Here is an 18,861-nt window from a genome sequence, read left to right as displayed (position 1 = left end):
GTATAAAAAAGGAGATAAAATCCCAGATTCCTGGAATGACGCAACAATTAGCATAATTTTAAAGCCAGGAAAAAATCCAGCAATATGTGAGTCATACAGACCCATCTCACTGCTTAATTGTGATTACAAAATTTATATGCAGGTCATGGCGAAAAGATTGGCAGTGATAATGACAAAACTGATAAATCCTGACCAAAAAGGCTTCATAAAGGGTAGGCAAATACAAGAAATCACTCATGAACTCTTTGCCGCAATAGATATAGCCATCGCAGAAAAAATACCATTAACCATAATCACTTTCGACGCTGCCAAAGCGTTTGACAGAGTAAACTGGTTATTCCTTAACAAAGTCATCGATAAATACAACCTAGGTGAGCACTTCGGCAACATGGTGGCAGAGATATACACCAAACCAAGGGCTAAAATATTAGTCAACGGGAATCTCACAAACAACATTGATATACAAAGAGGGACAAGGCAAGGATGCCCACTGTCGCCCCTGCTTTTTAACCTGTATATTGAAGCCCTCGCAATCTCATTAAGAAACCATGCCACAATAACCCCATTCCAGCATCAGGATTGGTCGAAAAAAGTGGCATTATATGCCGATGACCTAATGATTTTCACAAATGACTATAATAGTTCTTCGGACGCAATAGAGTCTACAATAATCAAATTCGGAAAAGTATCAGGTTATCTTACAAACCAAGAAAAAACCGAGGCAATGAGCTGGAACACTAACGTCAACAACCCATACACAAAAGAGAAAATAAAATACCTAGGAATCACACTGGTGAAAGACATTGAAAAAATACCAGAGATAAATCTGAATAGAATCGCCATTGAAACCACGAAACTACTCAAAGTATGGGATGGGCTACCTCTCAGTTTCCTGGGGAGATCAAATATAGTTAAAATGTCTATTGTGCCCAAATTCACTTATCTATTTAATACAATCCCACTAAGTTTCAAGAGAGATGCCTTGAAGAAGATACACAGGAAAATCACAAGTTTTATTTGGTCATCGAAAGGAGCAAGGATATCTTGGAAAAAACTAAGGAGACGAAAACATGAAGGGGGAATAGCAAGTCCTGATCTAATCGAATATTGTAAGGCTTTCCAATTTAAAAATATGAGACCACTTCTTAAGACCTCCCAGTTTTTCCCTGAATTTATGCAAATTATGACGGACAGGTGCGATCATTTCCTATATAAATTTGGACACCCAAAATACTTCAAGAAAATAAAATTGAAGATATTGACTAATGCAGTAAAAACATGGTATCAGGTTAGAAGCACCTTAAACATACCATACTATAGTACACATGCCCCTATCTGGGACTCACCAGGCACCCCAGAATGTTTAAAAGACTCCTTGGCCCTCCCTTTAAAGGAAAATGGAATTGTGAAATGGGGTCAACTGATGACAGGAAGCATCATAATCCCATGGAACCAGTTAGCAATGAATACAAACGAAACAGTGTCCAAATTTAAGTATTATCAACTGTCAAGCTGGGCAAAATCGATCACAGATAAAAAAGAAGGAAATGAAAATATGGAGAAAGAAATGCTGAAATCCCCCCCAATAAAAAAGGAAATATCCAGGTGGTATTGGGCTCTAATCACAACAGGAGAAGAAGATGTACAGATTCCGGAAACATTATGGAGAAATGACATTCTAGATGTAGATGTATATAACATTTGGACAAAATCACTGGAAAAATGTTGGTCTCACATAAAACCAGCCGCACTGAAGAGAAACCATCTTTTTACAATACATAGGGCATATTGGACCCCTAAGAAACTATCTAAATTCAGAGGTGCCTCCGTCAAAGCTTGCCTAAAATGCGGTTTGGAAAGAGCAAACGATATACACATGTTTATAGAATGCCCCATGATAGACACCTTCTGGAAAGAAGTGGGTAAGATGATATCATTGGTTCTGGGAAAACAAGTAAATGTGAGTATAAATCTTATTATCTTTGGGATTGACTTAAATAATGAATTAGTTAAGTTAACTAAAAACCAAGAAAGCCTACTGTTTGTATTGATACTTCTGGCTAGACGTCAAATTTGTATAAATTGGATTAAACCAGCACCGCCTCGGTATGGGGATTGGCTAAACTCAGTAATAAAAACTAACAGAAATGATAGACAAGGGAAACCAAGTAAAAAGTTTGATTTTTGGGAAATCTGGGAAAACTTTTATAATTTGGAACAGGACTCTTAATGAGTAAATGTGGTCTCGAAATACAAAGTCCTATGATTAAAGCGGAGACAATAATTCAGACTGGATTTATTCCCGTCGAGTAGCCAGGAAGGCTAGCTCACCCCCAAGATACCAGAATTATTGACTATGGCAAAGGTTACAGGAGCCCACAAATCCAAAAAAAAAAACAACGGATGTGAGAAACACCCCTCCTCAGATAGACAAATATGGGGTCGTGAAGGTAAAAAATGTTTTGGATGGAACGGGCTCCCGAGTAAAACCTTAAGCATATATATCGCAAAATGAGGACAAAAAAAAAAAAAAAAAAAAAAAAAAAAAAAAAAAAAAGACACTATGTTGCCTTCTAACTCCTTAGAGGACCAACATATTTTATTTCCTATAAGATTTCGGCAATTTCGTCAGGGCAAGGGTCAATATTCACCACACTGCTCGTATTTAATATACATGTAACGTAGGGAACAGAATTAAAAAAACAGACAACACATAATGAGCACAACCTATAACAAGCATTAGCAATGCAATAGGGCTCGCATTAGTAAAGTTAGAGGTATTAGTATTGTAAATGACAATTTTTTTATTTCTGTTTTTGTTTTGAAAATAGCGAAATTAATAACTTTGTCATTTACAATGCCAATAGTGTTAACTTTTGCAACCGTGACACCTATAGCATTTGTAATGCAATATGTGTTGTATGTACATGACTTAGATGTATTAATATTAAAAATAACAATGGTTTGTATTTTTTTCAATATTTAATACTTAAATAAAAGTTATTGTAATTTATAATGGCAATAGCTTAAACTTTTGCAAATAACTTTTTGGAAGATTATGTTTAGTGTATTTTATTGTGATGAAAATACAAGAACAGTAGTGAAATATTAACATTTTTTTGTGACATTTGTAATAAAGTTTGAAACATTGAGAGAACATATTTGAATCAGTTGTTGTTGAATGGTTGCACAGATTGATGATGTGGTGGCTCTGAATGATGTTGTGGCGGCGGCGAGTGCTGCTGTGGCGTTCAGTGATGCTGTGGTAGCGCATAGTGATGTTGTGGTGCCCCTGAGTGATGCTGTGGTGATGCGATGGATAGTGAGATCGATAGATAGATAGAGGGAGGCGGAAAGATAGAGGGAGGGCGAAAGATAGAGGGAGGGCGAGAGATAGAGGCAGGGCAAGAGGGCGAGGGATGGAGTGTGGGCGAGGGATGGAGTGTGGGCGAGGGATGGAGTGTGGGCGAGGGATGGAGTGTGGGCCGGGGGAGGGATGGAGTGTGGGCTGGGGGAGGGATGGAGTGTGGGGCGGGGGAGGGATGGAGTGTGGGGCAGGGGAGGGCTGGAGTGTGGGGCAGGGGAGGGATGGAGTGTGGGGCGGGGAGGGATGGATGGAGTCGGGGGAATGGATGGATGGATGGATGGAGTGCGGGGATGGATGGATGGAGTGGGATGGATGGATGGATGAGTGGGATGGATGGATGGATGGAATGGGATGGATGGATGGAGTGGGGAGATGGATGGAGTGGGGGGATGGATGGATGGAGTGGGATGGATGGATGGAGTGGGGGGATGGATGGAGTGGGGGGATGGATGGATGGAGGGGATGGATGGATGGAGGGGATGGATGGATGGATGGAGTGGGATGGATGGATGGATGGAATGAGATGGATGGATGGAGTGGGGAGATGGATGGATGGATGGATGGAGTGGGATGGATGGATGGAGTGGGGGGATGGATGGATGGAATGGGATGGATGGATGGATGGATGGAGTGGGGGATGGATGGATGTAGTGGGATGGATGGAGTGTGGGGGATGGATGGATGGAGTGGGGGGGATGGATGGATGGAGTGGGGTATGGATGGATGGATGGATGGATGGAGTGGGGGGATGGATGGATGGAGTGGGGGGTGGATGGATGGATGGATGGAGTGGGGGGATGGATGGATGGAGTGGGGGATGGATGGATGGATGGATGGAATGGGGGGATGGAGTGGGGGGATGGATGGATGGATGGAGTGGGGGATGGATGGAGTGGGATGGATGGATGGAGTGGGGGGATGGATGGATGGATGGGGTGGGATGGATGGATGGAGTGGGGGGATGGATGGATGTATGGAATGGGATGGATGGATGGATGAAGTGGGGGGATGGAGTGGGGAGATGGATGGATGGAGTGGGGGGATGGATGGATGTGGGGGGATGGATGGATGGAATGGGATGGGATGGATGGATGGATAGAGTGGGGGATGGATGGATGTAGTGGGATGGATGGATGGATGGAGTGGGGGGGTGGATGGATGGAGTGGGGGGATGGATGGATGGAGTGGGGGGATGGATGGATGGATGGAGTGGGGGGATGGATGGATGGAGTGGGGGGATGGAGTCGGGGATGGATGGATGGATGGAGTGGGGGATGGATGGATGGAGTGGGGGGATGGATGGATGGATGGATGGATGGAGTGGGGGGATGGAGTGGGGGGATGGATGGAGTGGGGGGATGGATGGATGGAGTGGGGGGATGGATGGATGGAGTGGGGGGATGGATGGATGGAGAGGAGGATGGATGGATGGATGGAGTGGGGGGATGGATGGATGGAGTGGGGGGATGGATGGATGGATGGATGGAGTGGGGGTGGATGGATGGATGGAGTGGGGGGATGGATGGATAGATGGAGTGGGGGATGTAGTGCCTTAAACCGGCCCTTCATTTGTGATGCGTGATGTGAGCATAAGACAAGCAAACTTTACGCGCCAAAGTAGTCTGGCATGAGAAACACAATGTTTTAGCTTCAGAGCGCAGTAGGTGATGTAAGAGGAGCCACAAAGAAAGCTGTCTATGCTGCAGAGGAAGATGTGGCTCGCATTTTAACTCCCATTTTAAAATTATTTCCAACCTTGTGACCTCCAACTGGAAACTTGAGTGGACCAGATGCATTTTTATTTGCGACGCTTAAAAGACAAGGAAACCTTTTAAATCTAGATGCAGCGGTGAAGTAATGCACGGGACGGGAAAATACAATTTAGTGACCGCTCTTTGCGTAACGGCAGGACAGTGGGGGATGTAGTGTCTCTCCTCTCCTTATCATTCAACTCACTCTGGGGTCAAAGGTCCAGAGCCAGCTGTCAACAAGGAATGTAACAAGCTCTTGGCATTGCTGTGGGGAGTGGGGGAGGAGAAATGCGAGACACGGCCTAGCGGCCGTGAAAAGTGTGAAGCAGGGGGGCGGGGGAGCCCTTTGAAGTGTAGCAAGTGCTTTGAGGCAGCCTTGGATGGAATATGGCGCACGCTGAAGCAAAGGGCAGAAGAAACTGCCCATTTCCCAGATGTCCCCTTTCATCGCTCTTCGCTGCAGAAACCAAACAAGGATTTGCTTGCATGAAAAAAAAGTGTTTACCGCCTTCTGCTCTTCTCCTCACTCGCCTCTCGTTAAACCCCCCCTCTCAAACATCCTTCTACTCAATCAATAAAACGGGAACAACCAGTTCATCTGGCTTCGTGGGTGGGGGCTGAAATCATGCAGCTTGCCTGATTCAAAGAGCGGGGGACAGAGGGAAGGACAGGTACGTAAAAACAAAAGGGAAGTGAGAGTGAAGAGTAAGTCCCCGACAGGAGTCCGAGCTGAGAGGGGAGGGGCAAGGAGTTGGGGCCTGTAAGAGTTTGCGGCGGACTGGGAAGCAGTCTTTGTCACCGCAGTTGATTTCAAGCAAAAGACTTTCTACCCCCTCCAACCGAGCCAAGATTAACAACCTTGTTTAGGGGGGGGGGGACAAATGCTTCGGAAACTGCAGTCCCGGATAGAGAGAAGTGGGGAAATAAAAAGACTTATTGGTCTATTTTTTTATATTATGTGCTTTTAGTAACCAGAGCGGCACAAGCGGCATGCAACACTAGTTATTAAAAGTGTATAACATTGAAAAAATAGACTTTTGCGTGCGGCGCTAGAGAAATGAAAGGCACGGCTTCCAAAGACTACGTTTTCAAAATTTTACGTTTACAGACAGTGCTGCTGCACTGGGTGCTAGTGCTACATGTGACTGCAGCACTGACAGTGTTGCTGCACGAGGCGCTATGTGGAAAAGTAAATTTTGCCATGTTACATGTGCCTACGTGTTCCCCATACTATGTTATATGTGCCTACGTGTTCCCCATCTTATGCTATATGTGCATGATCGATATGCATGTATCCCCTTATGATCGATTAAAGACGCAATTATAGTTGTGTCCAACTCTAAGTATGCCAGTTTCCAGTTCTCGTGAAAACAACGAGTATTAGGCCTATGTTGCCACATTTTACAGTGTGCACGTTAATTCATTGAATTGTCCCCGTTTCTAGGCCTCAAAAGGGCCCGGACATCAGATTCAGCTCCAGTCTCCTGAACCCTCTCAGAGGAACGATACAGCCCCCACCTGCATCCCTGACCCTTCACTTACTTCCTGACTCGCAGTGCCCGGCCCGGCCTGGCTCTGTCTCCCTGTCTGCCAAGAGTATGTTATGCTTCTAGTTATCAGTCCAGCCCTCCTTCTCTGCATTCCTAAGCTACTGAATCGCATCAATAGTTTCAGCCATGGTCTAGCCTTTCTGTCTCCATGTAAGAGAAATACTGCATTAATCCACACGCAATACATGTAGAATTATGGACGCACCAGTCTTAGTGTCAAGTAGCCTTTGCCCTGATAACTTTTGGATTCTATCAACATGTACTACAAACACCAGATACCAGATATGCCATAGGTATATGTCGTTCTGACACTGTAGACTGTAGTCTTCTCTTCTAGCGCAGAAGTCATAGCCCCCAGTTCCTCCTGGTAACACGTCATTGCCCGTTTGCGCGCACCACTAGGTTAAAGGTCCCAGCTGCTCAGGTAGCCCCCTCCATGTTTCCGCCCCGTTTATGACACTTCTGTTACGTTTACATCACATGTCTATGTATACGCCCTGTACACGCCTTCTTGTTACACCCATTTTACTCTTATCTTTCGTGACTGCTACGAGTTACGCCTACTGCTACGCCTACTGTATTGAATGTAATGTATTTGTTTAAGTATATATACTGTGTACTGTTACTGAAAGTTACCCCCCCCTTATCCTTCCCCATGCCATTCCCTGGCAGCTGCCTTCATTCTATTTCCGTGTAGGCTATCCCGTTCTTGTCCCTTCCCTTATGCCAGATTAAAGCCTGTAAGACTCCAATACCTCGAATCCTGTCTCTTATTTATTGAGCTATCTGTTTTATTCACTGTATTCAAAAATAGTACCGGTAATTAATTATTTATTTACCACATAATGGCGCCCGAATAGGGACTTGCCCTTTTCCCTGATCCTCTGCAGCCGTGACGGAACCATACCGTGCACGTGCAGATATTTCTGCTTCAAGTATCCCTCAGGCCCACGGAGGAGACGGAGGTTGCGGTCCAGCATCCAGACGAGGCGGTGAGGAACGCGGCGAGTCCCGACCAGAGCCCAAGCCGAGAGTACAAGGTCCGAGGTATCCGGAGGCCCACCTGTAACTGAAGTCCGAAGTTTCGTAGTCCGACGTCGTAGCAGTCCAGTCCAGTCCGAGGCCTTCCGTTCTTGCTGCCCGGTGAGTACCGTTGCTGGGGTAGTATCTAGACAGGGTCAATTAATTTGTCTCTGGTCCAGTGGGTTTGGGTACGCAGATCCAGTCCGAAGTGTTCACCTAGGTGGATGCGGGTCCTGACGTGTCTCTTTATGGGACCGGTATGTTTCGTACTGTTTTAGCAGTGCATCTAGTAATCCTAGTAAGTTTCGTTCTCGAGAAATTCATGTGTTCTGTTTACAGTATACCAGGTAATATTCTGTCCGAACTGTTATTCTAAATATTATTCAATGTGTTTTCAATGTCGTGGTATGAGTGATTTGTTTTTACTGTGTTTATCGTGTATTGTATTGTGTTTGGATTCCAGTCTAGAAAATGCCTCTATTCTCCAAGTTACATCAGTTAAAGACCAGAAAAGGGTTGCTCGAGGAAGCAGTTCCTGTCCCCCCTAGGGACAGTCCAGGTCATTTTATGTATCATAAGCATGGCTTAGGTGCCATATTATATCTAGACTTATGGGTGGACTATACCAAGGAGTTAGACGAGAAATATAGATGGCCCGTATCAGGTACATGGGATGCCGAGTGCATCATGCGAGTAGAAGAAGCATTATGGAAAAAGAAAGCCAGACAGTCCCAGAAAGATGCCATCGAGTTATGGCGCAAAGAATCTCATAAAAGAACCGAAAAAGAGATCAGAAAAACAGAATTAAGTAGGGAATCCTCAGAAAGAGCCCAAGAAAGGGAATTAATCGAAGGAGGTGAACGAGTTAAAGCAGAACAGTCAGACAGACAGAGAAATGCCCTTATTAAGGGTATGTATCCTCTTCTTGCCGAGGGCTTGCCAAAAGCAACCCCGGAAGCACCATGTAATTTTCCGCCGCCATTAGTCCCGATTAAGTTACGTCACAAACGGACCGCAGCTGATATTTTTCTCTCGTCCTATTTGGACGACACAGTCCCAGAATATGCAAATCCTGTTCCGCCAGCTCCCGTAAATAATGTAATTCCTGTTCCTCCAGCCACCGGGGCCGTGGGTACAGTCCACGTTACAGCACCTGTTACAGCATCTGTTACGGCACCCCCGGCCCAGCCCACAGTACATGTACCCGCTACATCAGTCACTCTTCCAGCACGTACAGTACCCACCGACGATTCTAGTTTAGGAGCCGCGGGGGGAAGTCCTCCTGGTACCCCGCCTCAACACAGACGTATGACGCTACATGAACTAGCGTTACAGCGTACGCCAAAAGTTCATACATTCACAGATATCAAGCGAGCACTTACCGAATGTCGTTATGATCCAGTTCCAGGCGATGGTACTATGGTCATATATTCATTACGTTTAAGACGGGTGACCGACTATTTGGACACCCTGCCCGATATGAGAGAACATCTAGACAGAATATATCGTTTTATCCGTACAGGAGTGAATCCAGAAAGTATTCGCGAAGCCATGGCTTACAGAAAAGTCGAGACTCAGCTCATGCTTTTAAAGTTTTTAATTAACTGTTTAATAAGAGAACAAGATTATCCAGGAAAAGATCAAGAAGAAATGAAAGTCCTGACCAAGTGGAGTGACCATATAGCCGAGGGAAGACATAAGACACAAAATTGTATAGAGAGTATGTACAAGAAAATTCGTAGGGAAATAATAAAGTTACACGAGAAACGAGAAGCAGCACAAGTAACCGAGAAAGAAGACGACTCTCCTACTGAAGAGGTAGACGACGAGAATCCCTCCAGAATAGCGTATGTAGGTAGAACTAGACTTCCCGACCGACATTCACCCCTAGATCACAAGAAGGTTTTTCCTCCTCCAGCACCAGAACAGGGTTCTCTTGAGCAAGTATTCCAAGCTACCGATTACATTCTGAAATCACGAATAGGCTATAGTGAGCTTAGCACAATGCATGAACAAGAACTAGCCCGATCAGCAGTCCGATGGACTACTGATTCCACCACTTTTCCAGACGAAATAGTGGCACAAATGTTTCTGAAACTGCCCCCAGCCGAGCAGCGACTGGTGGGTATGTATATGATCCAGCACCTCATTACACTGTATGAGGGACAGCATTCTGATCCAGGTCCACTACATGATGTTTTGAACGAGTTACTCCAGTATAGATGGAGAGGTCTAGGTACTGATTTAATTAGTATCATTCTAGAACAGCGCCACAAATATCAAACGTTTCTAAATCCACATTTTGTTCATGTCTCACCTCCAGAAAGTAAATCATTTTACATAGATAGACAGAATCCGTTACGAGAAGTACACCCAGTTAGAGGAACGGGTGGTGACCTAGAACGAGTATTTGTTTACACCCCTATCACAAAGATGGAACTCTTAGAGATGAAAAAGTTAATTCCTTGTCACGACAAAGATCCAGCAGGGTTCCACCGTGAATTAAAAGACATGCTCCGTATGGGAGAATACACTTATCCTGATATCATTAAAATTTTAAAGGTCCTGTTGCCCGCAGGGGTATATGAAAAACTCAAAGAAAAAGAATGGGAGGTGGGAGAGAAAAAGATCGATTGGACAGCTCTAGAAGCTGAAGATAATTTACGAGTACCAGGTACCGGTCTTGGGGAGAAAGCTAAAGATTTGCCCGAGTTATTGATACAAGTTTTGCCAAGATTACTAGCCACGAAAAAGGAAGATTGGGATGCCATCTCAGCTTGTAAACAGAAACAAGACGAAGACACTAGTGATTTTTATTCTAGATTTGAAAAATGTTTTATTATTAATAGTGGTCTGAAAACAAGTAGTGAATCGTACCCTCATCTTTTTGTTACCAAACTAGTCGAGAATTCAAGTCCACAAGTTAAAAATCGAGTATTGAAAGTTGAAAGTACCTGGCAAGCTAATACTCCGTCACAAATGCTTCAAATGCTCCAGTATCACCAGAACAGAATCAGGGAAGAGCAGGAACACGAAAGGAGACGTATGAAAGACACGAAAATGAAAGTATTAGTTGCACAATCTGTTCCACAAGACAGTCAGAAGAGGGGTCCGAATCAAGCCAGTCATCCTGCAGCTCCTGTTAAAGGGACCTGCAATTACTGTAAACAGCCAGGTCATTTTATAAACGAGTGTGCAGTTCTGAAACACAACATAGCTACTGGTAAAACTAAAGAAAGACCACGTCCGCCCAGACAAGAACAAGTTTCACAGACTTCTCAGCCACCACAGAATGCACAACAGACAGTTCCAGCACCGCAGCCTATCGCTGCAACACAGCATGTTACACAGCAGATGTACCAGTATGCCCAGACAGAGTATCCAGATTATCAGCCGTATTCATGAAACAGCCTAGAGAGGGAGGTAGGCTTGCCTCTCATCGAGATACCTGTAGATCAAGAGGGTCCCTATGTACACAGTCAAGTATTAGGGAAAGACAGAAAGTTTTTGATTGATACAGGGGCAAGTAGGACTACCATCAGTCATGACGAGGTTCCAGGGGCTCCGCTCTCAGGCTCTAGAAATGTTTCCCTTGGATTTTCAGGAAAGCCTATTGTTAATGAGATATCGAAACCAGTTACTCTAGAAGTCGGTCCATTGTCCCGAACTACTGATTTGTTACTCACGAAATCTTGTCCAGAAAATTTGTTAGGCATTAAGACATTAAAGGAATTAGGAGCAGTTATTTCTTGTTCCCCAGAGGGGGTCCGCCTGTTTTTGAGAGACTTCAAAGGTCATTATGTATTACGAGATTTTGATCCAAGATTATTGAATGTACCACAGCATTTATGGGCGCAAGGTCCAACTGATGTAGGTTGTATGCATATCACACCCCATCGTGTGACTCTAAAGCAAGGTGTAGTTTTGCCACGAATCAGACAGTACAAATTGCCACCTGAGGCTGTAGCAGCCTTATCCAAAATTATTGACAAACTTATTGCCCAAGGAGTGGTTGTAGAAACTGACTCCAATGTATGTAATTCTCCTATCATTCCAGTCCTGAAACGTACTGATCCAAATGCACCTCCAGTATATCGATTAGTGATTGACCTTCGAGAGCTTAATAAATGTATCATACCCCAGTACCCAGTAGTCCCAGATATTTCATCCCTCTTGACAGCCATTGATTCTGAAGCTACGTTCTTCACAGCTATAGATCTCAAGAACGCATTCTTCAGTGTCCCCATTCATCCAGACAGCCAGTACCTTTTCGGTTTTTGTTTAAATGGAAGAAGCTATAAATTCACACGAGCTCCTCAAGGTTTCACAGAAAGTCCTAGCATTTACAGTCAAGCACTTAAAAGACAACTAGACAATATTCACATGCCAACTGACACTGCCCTGCTCCAGTATGTCGATGATCTACTGATCACAGCCCGTTCTGAACGTGACTGCGAGCGAGCGTCACTTACAGTTCTGTATTTTCTGGCCGAGATGGGGCACAAGGTGTCCCCTTCCAAATTACAATTCTGTGTCCAGCGGGTGGTATACTTGGGACACTTACTGTCCAAGTGGGGTAGGCAGTTGACACCTGACCGTATCCAGTTAATAGCACGTCTTCCACAGCCCAAGACACAGAAGGAGGTACGAGCTTTTATCGGCCTTACTTCTTACTGCAGACAATGGATTCCTCAGTATGCATTTCTAGCCAAGCCACTGATACAGTTAACGACACAGGAGGCAGCCGTATCGACTGTCCTCCCTTGGACCCAGGAACATACACTTGTTTTTAATGAGTTAAAGAAAGCCTTATGCCAAGCACCAGTTCTAGCAATACCAAACTACAGTAAGCCTTTTACACTTTTTGTCACAGAACGAGATGGTACTGCATTATCTGTTCTCACACAAGATCAAGCAGGACAATACAAGCGCTGTGCTTATTTCTCTAGCACATTAGATCCAGTGGCCCAGGCTCTGCCTGCGTGCCTCAAGTCAGTTGCAGCCACAGCTCTAGCTATCAGACAAAGTGATTCCATAGTGTTAGGACACTCCCTGACAGTACAAGTTCCACACTCTGTGGAAGTTCTTTTAAATCGAACACAGACTCAGCACTTGACAATTGCACGTTTAACAGGTTATGAACTGACACTGTTTCAGCCACACATAGAAATCAGATGCTGCAACATTCTGAATCCTGCTACACTGTTACCGTCAGTTACTTCAAACCCTGCCACACATGACTGTGTGGAAGTTGTTAACACTATGACAAAGCCAAGACAAGATCTGACAGATATTGCATTACCTGATCCCGACCTGACACTTTATGTGGATGGTTCATGTATGAGAACAAGTACAGGAGAACTAGTAGCCGCGTATGCAGTGACTACTGACACCGAAGTTATAGAAACACATCGTATTGACACCCTGTCTGCTCAAGCAGCAGAGCTTGTCGCTCTGACCCAAGCCTGCATACGTGCCAAGAACCAGAAAGTAAACATATACACAGATTCACGTTACGCATTCGGAGTCGTACACGACTTTGGAGTGCTCTGGCAAGAACGAGGTTTTATGACTTCTCATGGAACCAAGATCCAGCATGGTCTTCTCATTCAAGCTCTGTTAGATGCAATACATTTACCGACAGCTATCGCTATCATGAAGTGCAAGGCACATACGAAAGTCACTGACATCATTTCCCAAGGTAACGATCTAGCAGATCGAACAGCCAAGCTTACAGCTCAGACTCCAGACATTCCAGTTAACACGACACAGACACTCACTCCAGATCAGACTACTTGTATGACAGTTAAGGACCCTACACAAGATGTCATAGACATACAGTTACATGCTACTTCCGAAGAAATCAAGAAATGGTCCGAACAAGGAGGGGTCCAGACAGATCAAGGATGGTTGACGAAGGGAAAAGCCACATGGTTTCTCCCCGACTCTATGGTTCAAGTCATTATTAATACCGCACATAGTCCAGCACATCTAGGAGAAAAAGCTATGTTAGACAGTATTCAGAACCTTTGGTTCAACAAGCATTTACGAGCTGCAGCCAAGCAGAAAGTACGTACCTGTATGATATGTTGTCAGTTCAATCCAGGTAAAAGTGTCCCGGTGGAACAAGGGGGATTCCAACCTCCTGACCACCCTTTTGAAGTCCTCCAGATGGATTATATTCAGATGGAGCGATGTCGAGGTTTCAAGTATGTCCTCGTAGTTGTATGCGCTTTGTCCAGGTGGACAGAAGCATATCCAGTTTCAGATTACACAGCTGCGACCACTGCCAGGCAGTTGGTTCGTGAGTTCTTTCCCCGTTATGGATTGCCTAGGGTCGTGTATTCAGATAACGGCCAGCCATTCTCATCCGAGCTCATGAAACATGTTTCCCTTCTGTTAGGGTACCAGTGGAAGTTCCATTGTGTGCGCCATCCTGAAGCAGCCGGTCTCGTAGAGAGACATAACCAGACTTTGAAAATCCGCATTCCTAAAGTATGTACAGAGAAAGGTGTAGACTGGCTAGTAGCTCTGCCAGTAGCTCTCTTTTACATGAGAATGGTTGCACATTCCAGATCAGGTCTGTCCCCGTATGAGGTCGTATTCGGCCGCCCTCCAAACATGTGGGGTACACCTAGACCCCGTAGTATTACAGACGTTTCCAGTAATATGCTGACAGATTACCTAGCTTCCTTGATGTCTGCCCTACACTCTTGTCGTTCACAGGTTGCCGCTGCATTTCCACACAACACTGAGGTGAAACCGCATGAAGTCGTTCCGGGAGAATATGTCCTGGTGCGAAATTTTGATCGTTCAAGTCCATTGGAGCCCCGTAGGAAAGAGCCCCAGCTGGTATTATTGACAACAAGGACTGCAGTCAAGCTTGAAGGCCGCAAGGGATGGGTGCATACCAGTCATATTAAGAAATTCCATGGATTACGACAAAAGACATTTATGAAGGACTGCCCAAAGACAGACTCTGAATTCAAACTACCCCTGTTAGAGAAAACTACGCAGCAGGAGTATAAAGCCAAGTTGAGGTCTAGTAAAATAAGTCAGCCAGTTTAATTGTCTAAGTCCCTCTCGGGTGAAACGGTTAGACAGGTTCCTGACATGTATGAGATAGACCCACACAGTGAGAGAGTTAGTCAAAACTCTAAAAGATGTATTATCGTTCTATTCTTCTTGTTACTTTTGAGTCTTATGATTACCTGCACAAGTTATGCTTTACATTTATGTTTTCCAATTTCACATGTACATATGTTTTCTAATGCTACAGTAGAGCACACATTTAGTGATCTGCCTCCTCACGAGCTATCCTATCGTCTTGCTATGCGTAACAATACATTCATCCGAATGTTGCACTATTCACACCAGACCAGCAATGCCACTAATTGTTGGGTGTGTGGTCGACTCCCCCCTTTCCAGACACCGAAGGGAGTTCTGCCACTCTTTCCTTATCCGTTTTCACATAATGGTTCGTGTGGAGCATGGTCCACGTTAACGTCATCGTCTACTGATATGTCCCTTCTGAATCGAACATGTTTCCCAGACAAGCAAGGTCTTTCCCATAGAACAGGGTTAGATCTAGAAAATGAAGTGTATGATTTAGGTAATTATTCCTCGAATTTCATGGTCCTGAATGTTCAGTCCGATACTACTCCAGATTTGCCTGCTATTTCAGTACTACCAGTTAAAGGCGAATTATGTGTCAGAAAGAATGGTTCCGCACATGTAGGACATAGTGATTGTACTACTACTGTCGAGTATAGTGACAGTGGGAAATCTATTTTCAAAGCATCACGTCATTCTTATTTTGTTTGTGGTCAGACCGCATATGTTCGTCTGCCCCTCGATTGGGATGGAACATGTTATATTGCCTTCCTACTGCCACCAGTTTTTCTAGCCCCATCCGATTATCACAGAAACACACATCTAGTACACGTCAGACCTAGAAGGGAGATCGAGTCCCCATTTGTCGATCAAACTGAAACTACTCTAGAACAGTATACAGACTTCAATAAAGGTTTCTTTTTCTTTATAGGTCCTATCCAGAATAGTAAGTTAATACGTAGGTTAACCAGAACCCTTGAAGCAGTAGTGAATGAGACTACTTCCGCTCTAGGTAACTTAACTGAAGAGCAATCTGCTATGCGTTTTGTTGTGCTCCAAAACCGTCTCGTTCTTGACGTCATACTGGCCGATAGAGGAGGAGCTTGTAGAGTCATCGGATCTAGTTGCTGCATTTTCATTCCTAATAACGCGCCGTCTGTTTATTCAGCTATAACCAGACTTCATAAAATTGCCCATCAGTTACACCAGAATCCAGGCACCTGGACATGGTCCGGTTGGCTCTGGAGTATTATATCTGCCTGGGGATGGAAAGTATTGTCATTCCTGGGTATTGCAGTAATGATCGTATTCAGTTGCTGCCTCTGTATACAATGTGGCCCTGCGATTTGCGGCATGTGTGCTACCTCTTGTATTCCTAGTCCTAAGTCCCGTTCCAAGACAATTCGAGACGAGCAAATGATGCTATATGAACAGATAGATGGTATCATGAATATTGATGTTTCCTGATGGAAACGTAGGGCACAAGGAGGGAATGTGGAAAAGTAAATTTTGCCATGTTATATGTGCCTATGTGTTCCCCATACTATGTTATATGTGCCTACGTGTTCCCCATCTTATGCTATATGTGCATGATCGATATGCATGTATCCCCTTATGATCGATTAAAGACGCAATTATAGTTGTGTCCAACTCTAAGTATGCCAGTTTCCAGTTCTCGTGAAAACAACGAGTATTAGGCCTATGTTGCCACATTTTACAGTGTGCACGTTAATTCATTGAATTGTCCCCGTTTCTAGGCCTCAAAAGGGCCCGGACATCAGATTCAGCTCCAGTCTCCTGAACCCTCTCAGAGGAACGATACAGCCCCCACCTGCATCCCTGACCCTTCACTTACTTCCTGACTCGCAGTGCCCGGCCCGGCCTGGCTCTGTCTCCCTGTCTGCCAAGAGTATGTTATGCTTCTAGTTATCAGTCCAGCCCTCCTTCTCTGCATTCCTAAGCTACTGAATCGCATCAATAGTTTCAGCCATGGTCTAGCCTTTCTGTCTCCATGTAAGAGAAATACTGCATTAATCCACACGCAATACATGTAGAATTATGGACGCACCAGTCTTAGTGTCAAGTAGCCTTTGCCCTGATAACTTTTGGATTCTATCAACATGTACTCCAAACACCAGATACCAGATATGCCATAGGTACATGTCGTTCTGACACTGTAGACTGTAGTCTTCTCTTCTAGCGCAGAAGTCATAGCCCCCAGTTCCTCCTGGTAACACGTCATTGCCCGTTTGCGCGCACCACTAGGTTAAAGGTCCCAGCTGCTCAGGTAGCCCCCTCCATGTTTCCGCCCCGTTTATGACACTTCTGTTACGTTTACATCACATGTCTATGTATACGCCCTATACACGCCTTCTTGTTACACCCATTTTACTCTTATCTTTCGCGACTGCTACGAGTTACGCCTACTGCTACGCCTACTGTATTGAATGTAATGTATTTGTTTAAGTATATATACTGTGTACTGTTACTGAAAGTTACCCCCCCTTATCCTTCCCCATGCCATTCCCTGGCAGCTGCCTTCATTCTATTTCCGTGCAGGCTATCCCGTTCTTGTCCCTTCCCTTATGCCAGATTAAAGCCTGTAAGACTCCAATACCTCGAATCCTGTCTCTTATTTATTGAGCTATCTGTTTTATTCACTGTATTCAAAAATAGTACCGGTAATTAATTATTTATTTACCACAGCTACATAAAGTGAAAGCACCGGTGGACCAGTGTGAGAGTCTTTAAATGGCGGGGGAGGGAAGGAAGGACAGGTACACAACAAGGGAAACACGAGTCTAACAGAGGGCAGAAGGGCACAAAAACAAGGGAAAAACAAGTGTGTCCCAGAGCACAGCACGGCTTTGGTTGCGGACATAAGTTTAAAACAAATACCCTGGCTACTCTCTGACATTCCTTGCTTTGTGAGAGCCCTGGTCGAGCCCTGGTCAAGATACGGGGTGTGGGTCAGGGGAGGGGGAGGGGGCGTGGTGTAGCTGTGGTGAGAAGGAGAGGCATGTTTGGAAGAGGTAGGAGTAGAGAAGGACAAAGGGGAGAGAGAATGAGACAACAGAATACAAATCGTTAGGGAATGTGATGCAGTAAGAGGTGTTGTGGAAAAAAGAAAATGTGTTTCATAAAAAGTAGGAGAGAAAGGGACCAGGGAATGTAGACGGGTAGATAGAGGCCGGAATGATGGGAAGATGGAGTAACCGACGGCATAAGGCAGGAAATGGAAGAGGTGGATACATAAGGGTAGCGCATTGTTGGAAATAAGGCGAGCGATTACGGAGTGGCAGTCTAGAAGGCTGCCTCAGTACCCCCCCGGGCCTCCTAGAATAAAAGAAACACTGCTATAGGTGTTGCATTGTACAGAAGAAAGAGCGCATTTGCTTGCATGAAAAACAAGCCCTCTGCATTGCTGTGGTGGGGAGGGGGGGCAGGGAGAGGCAAGAAGGGAAGAATAGGGGAGAGTAAGGGTGACAAGACGCACGGGGAGCAGCAGCCTTTGATGTGCCGGCCGGCCGTGGGCAGTGAATAATTAGGGGAGGAGAAATGCCAGAGCGCACGCTGGGGGAAGCTTGTGGGAGGGAGGCTGGTGGTTTCTGATGCTTGCACGTGTTTTTTTCACAGGCACAGCATCAAATCGCCTGTTTGGTTAAGCTCTCGTTAAGCCCCAATATGTCTCGACATCTGCAATGCGCAAGCGCATTGGCAGAGGTCGAGCCCTAAAAATGACTAATCCATGGTCATTAGTCCTTCAACCCTAGTATAGCCCTGAACATTAGTTTACGGTTTGGACGCCCGACTTTGGCATACCGGTGACCCCCTTCTTTGTCACTCATATGGTAAAGATCCCAGTGCAGCTTACTGTCAGCCTGCCAAAAGAATGTACACAAGTTAACCTTGTGATCGAGTATTATGCCTTGCTGCCGCATTTCACCCGTGATGTATTCCCCCTTTGTTCTAAAATTAATAACGCGGTGGTCTTGATGCACGTTACTCGCAGGGGAAATATCTTGTTTTAAAAGACCTTCTACTATGTTTTGCATTA

Source organism: Lissotriton helveticus, chromosome 2_1 (genome assembly GCF_964261635.1).
Source record: "Lissotriton helveticus chromosome 2_1, aLisHel1.1, whole genome shotgun sequence".
In the NCBI taxonomy this organism is placed as follows: domain Eukaryota; kingdom Metazoa; phylum Chordata; class Amphibia; order Caudata; family Salamandridae; genus Lissotriton; species Lissotriton helveticus.
Note: the sequence above shows the minus strand (reverse complement) of the source record.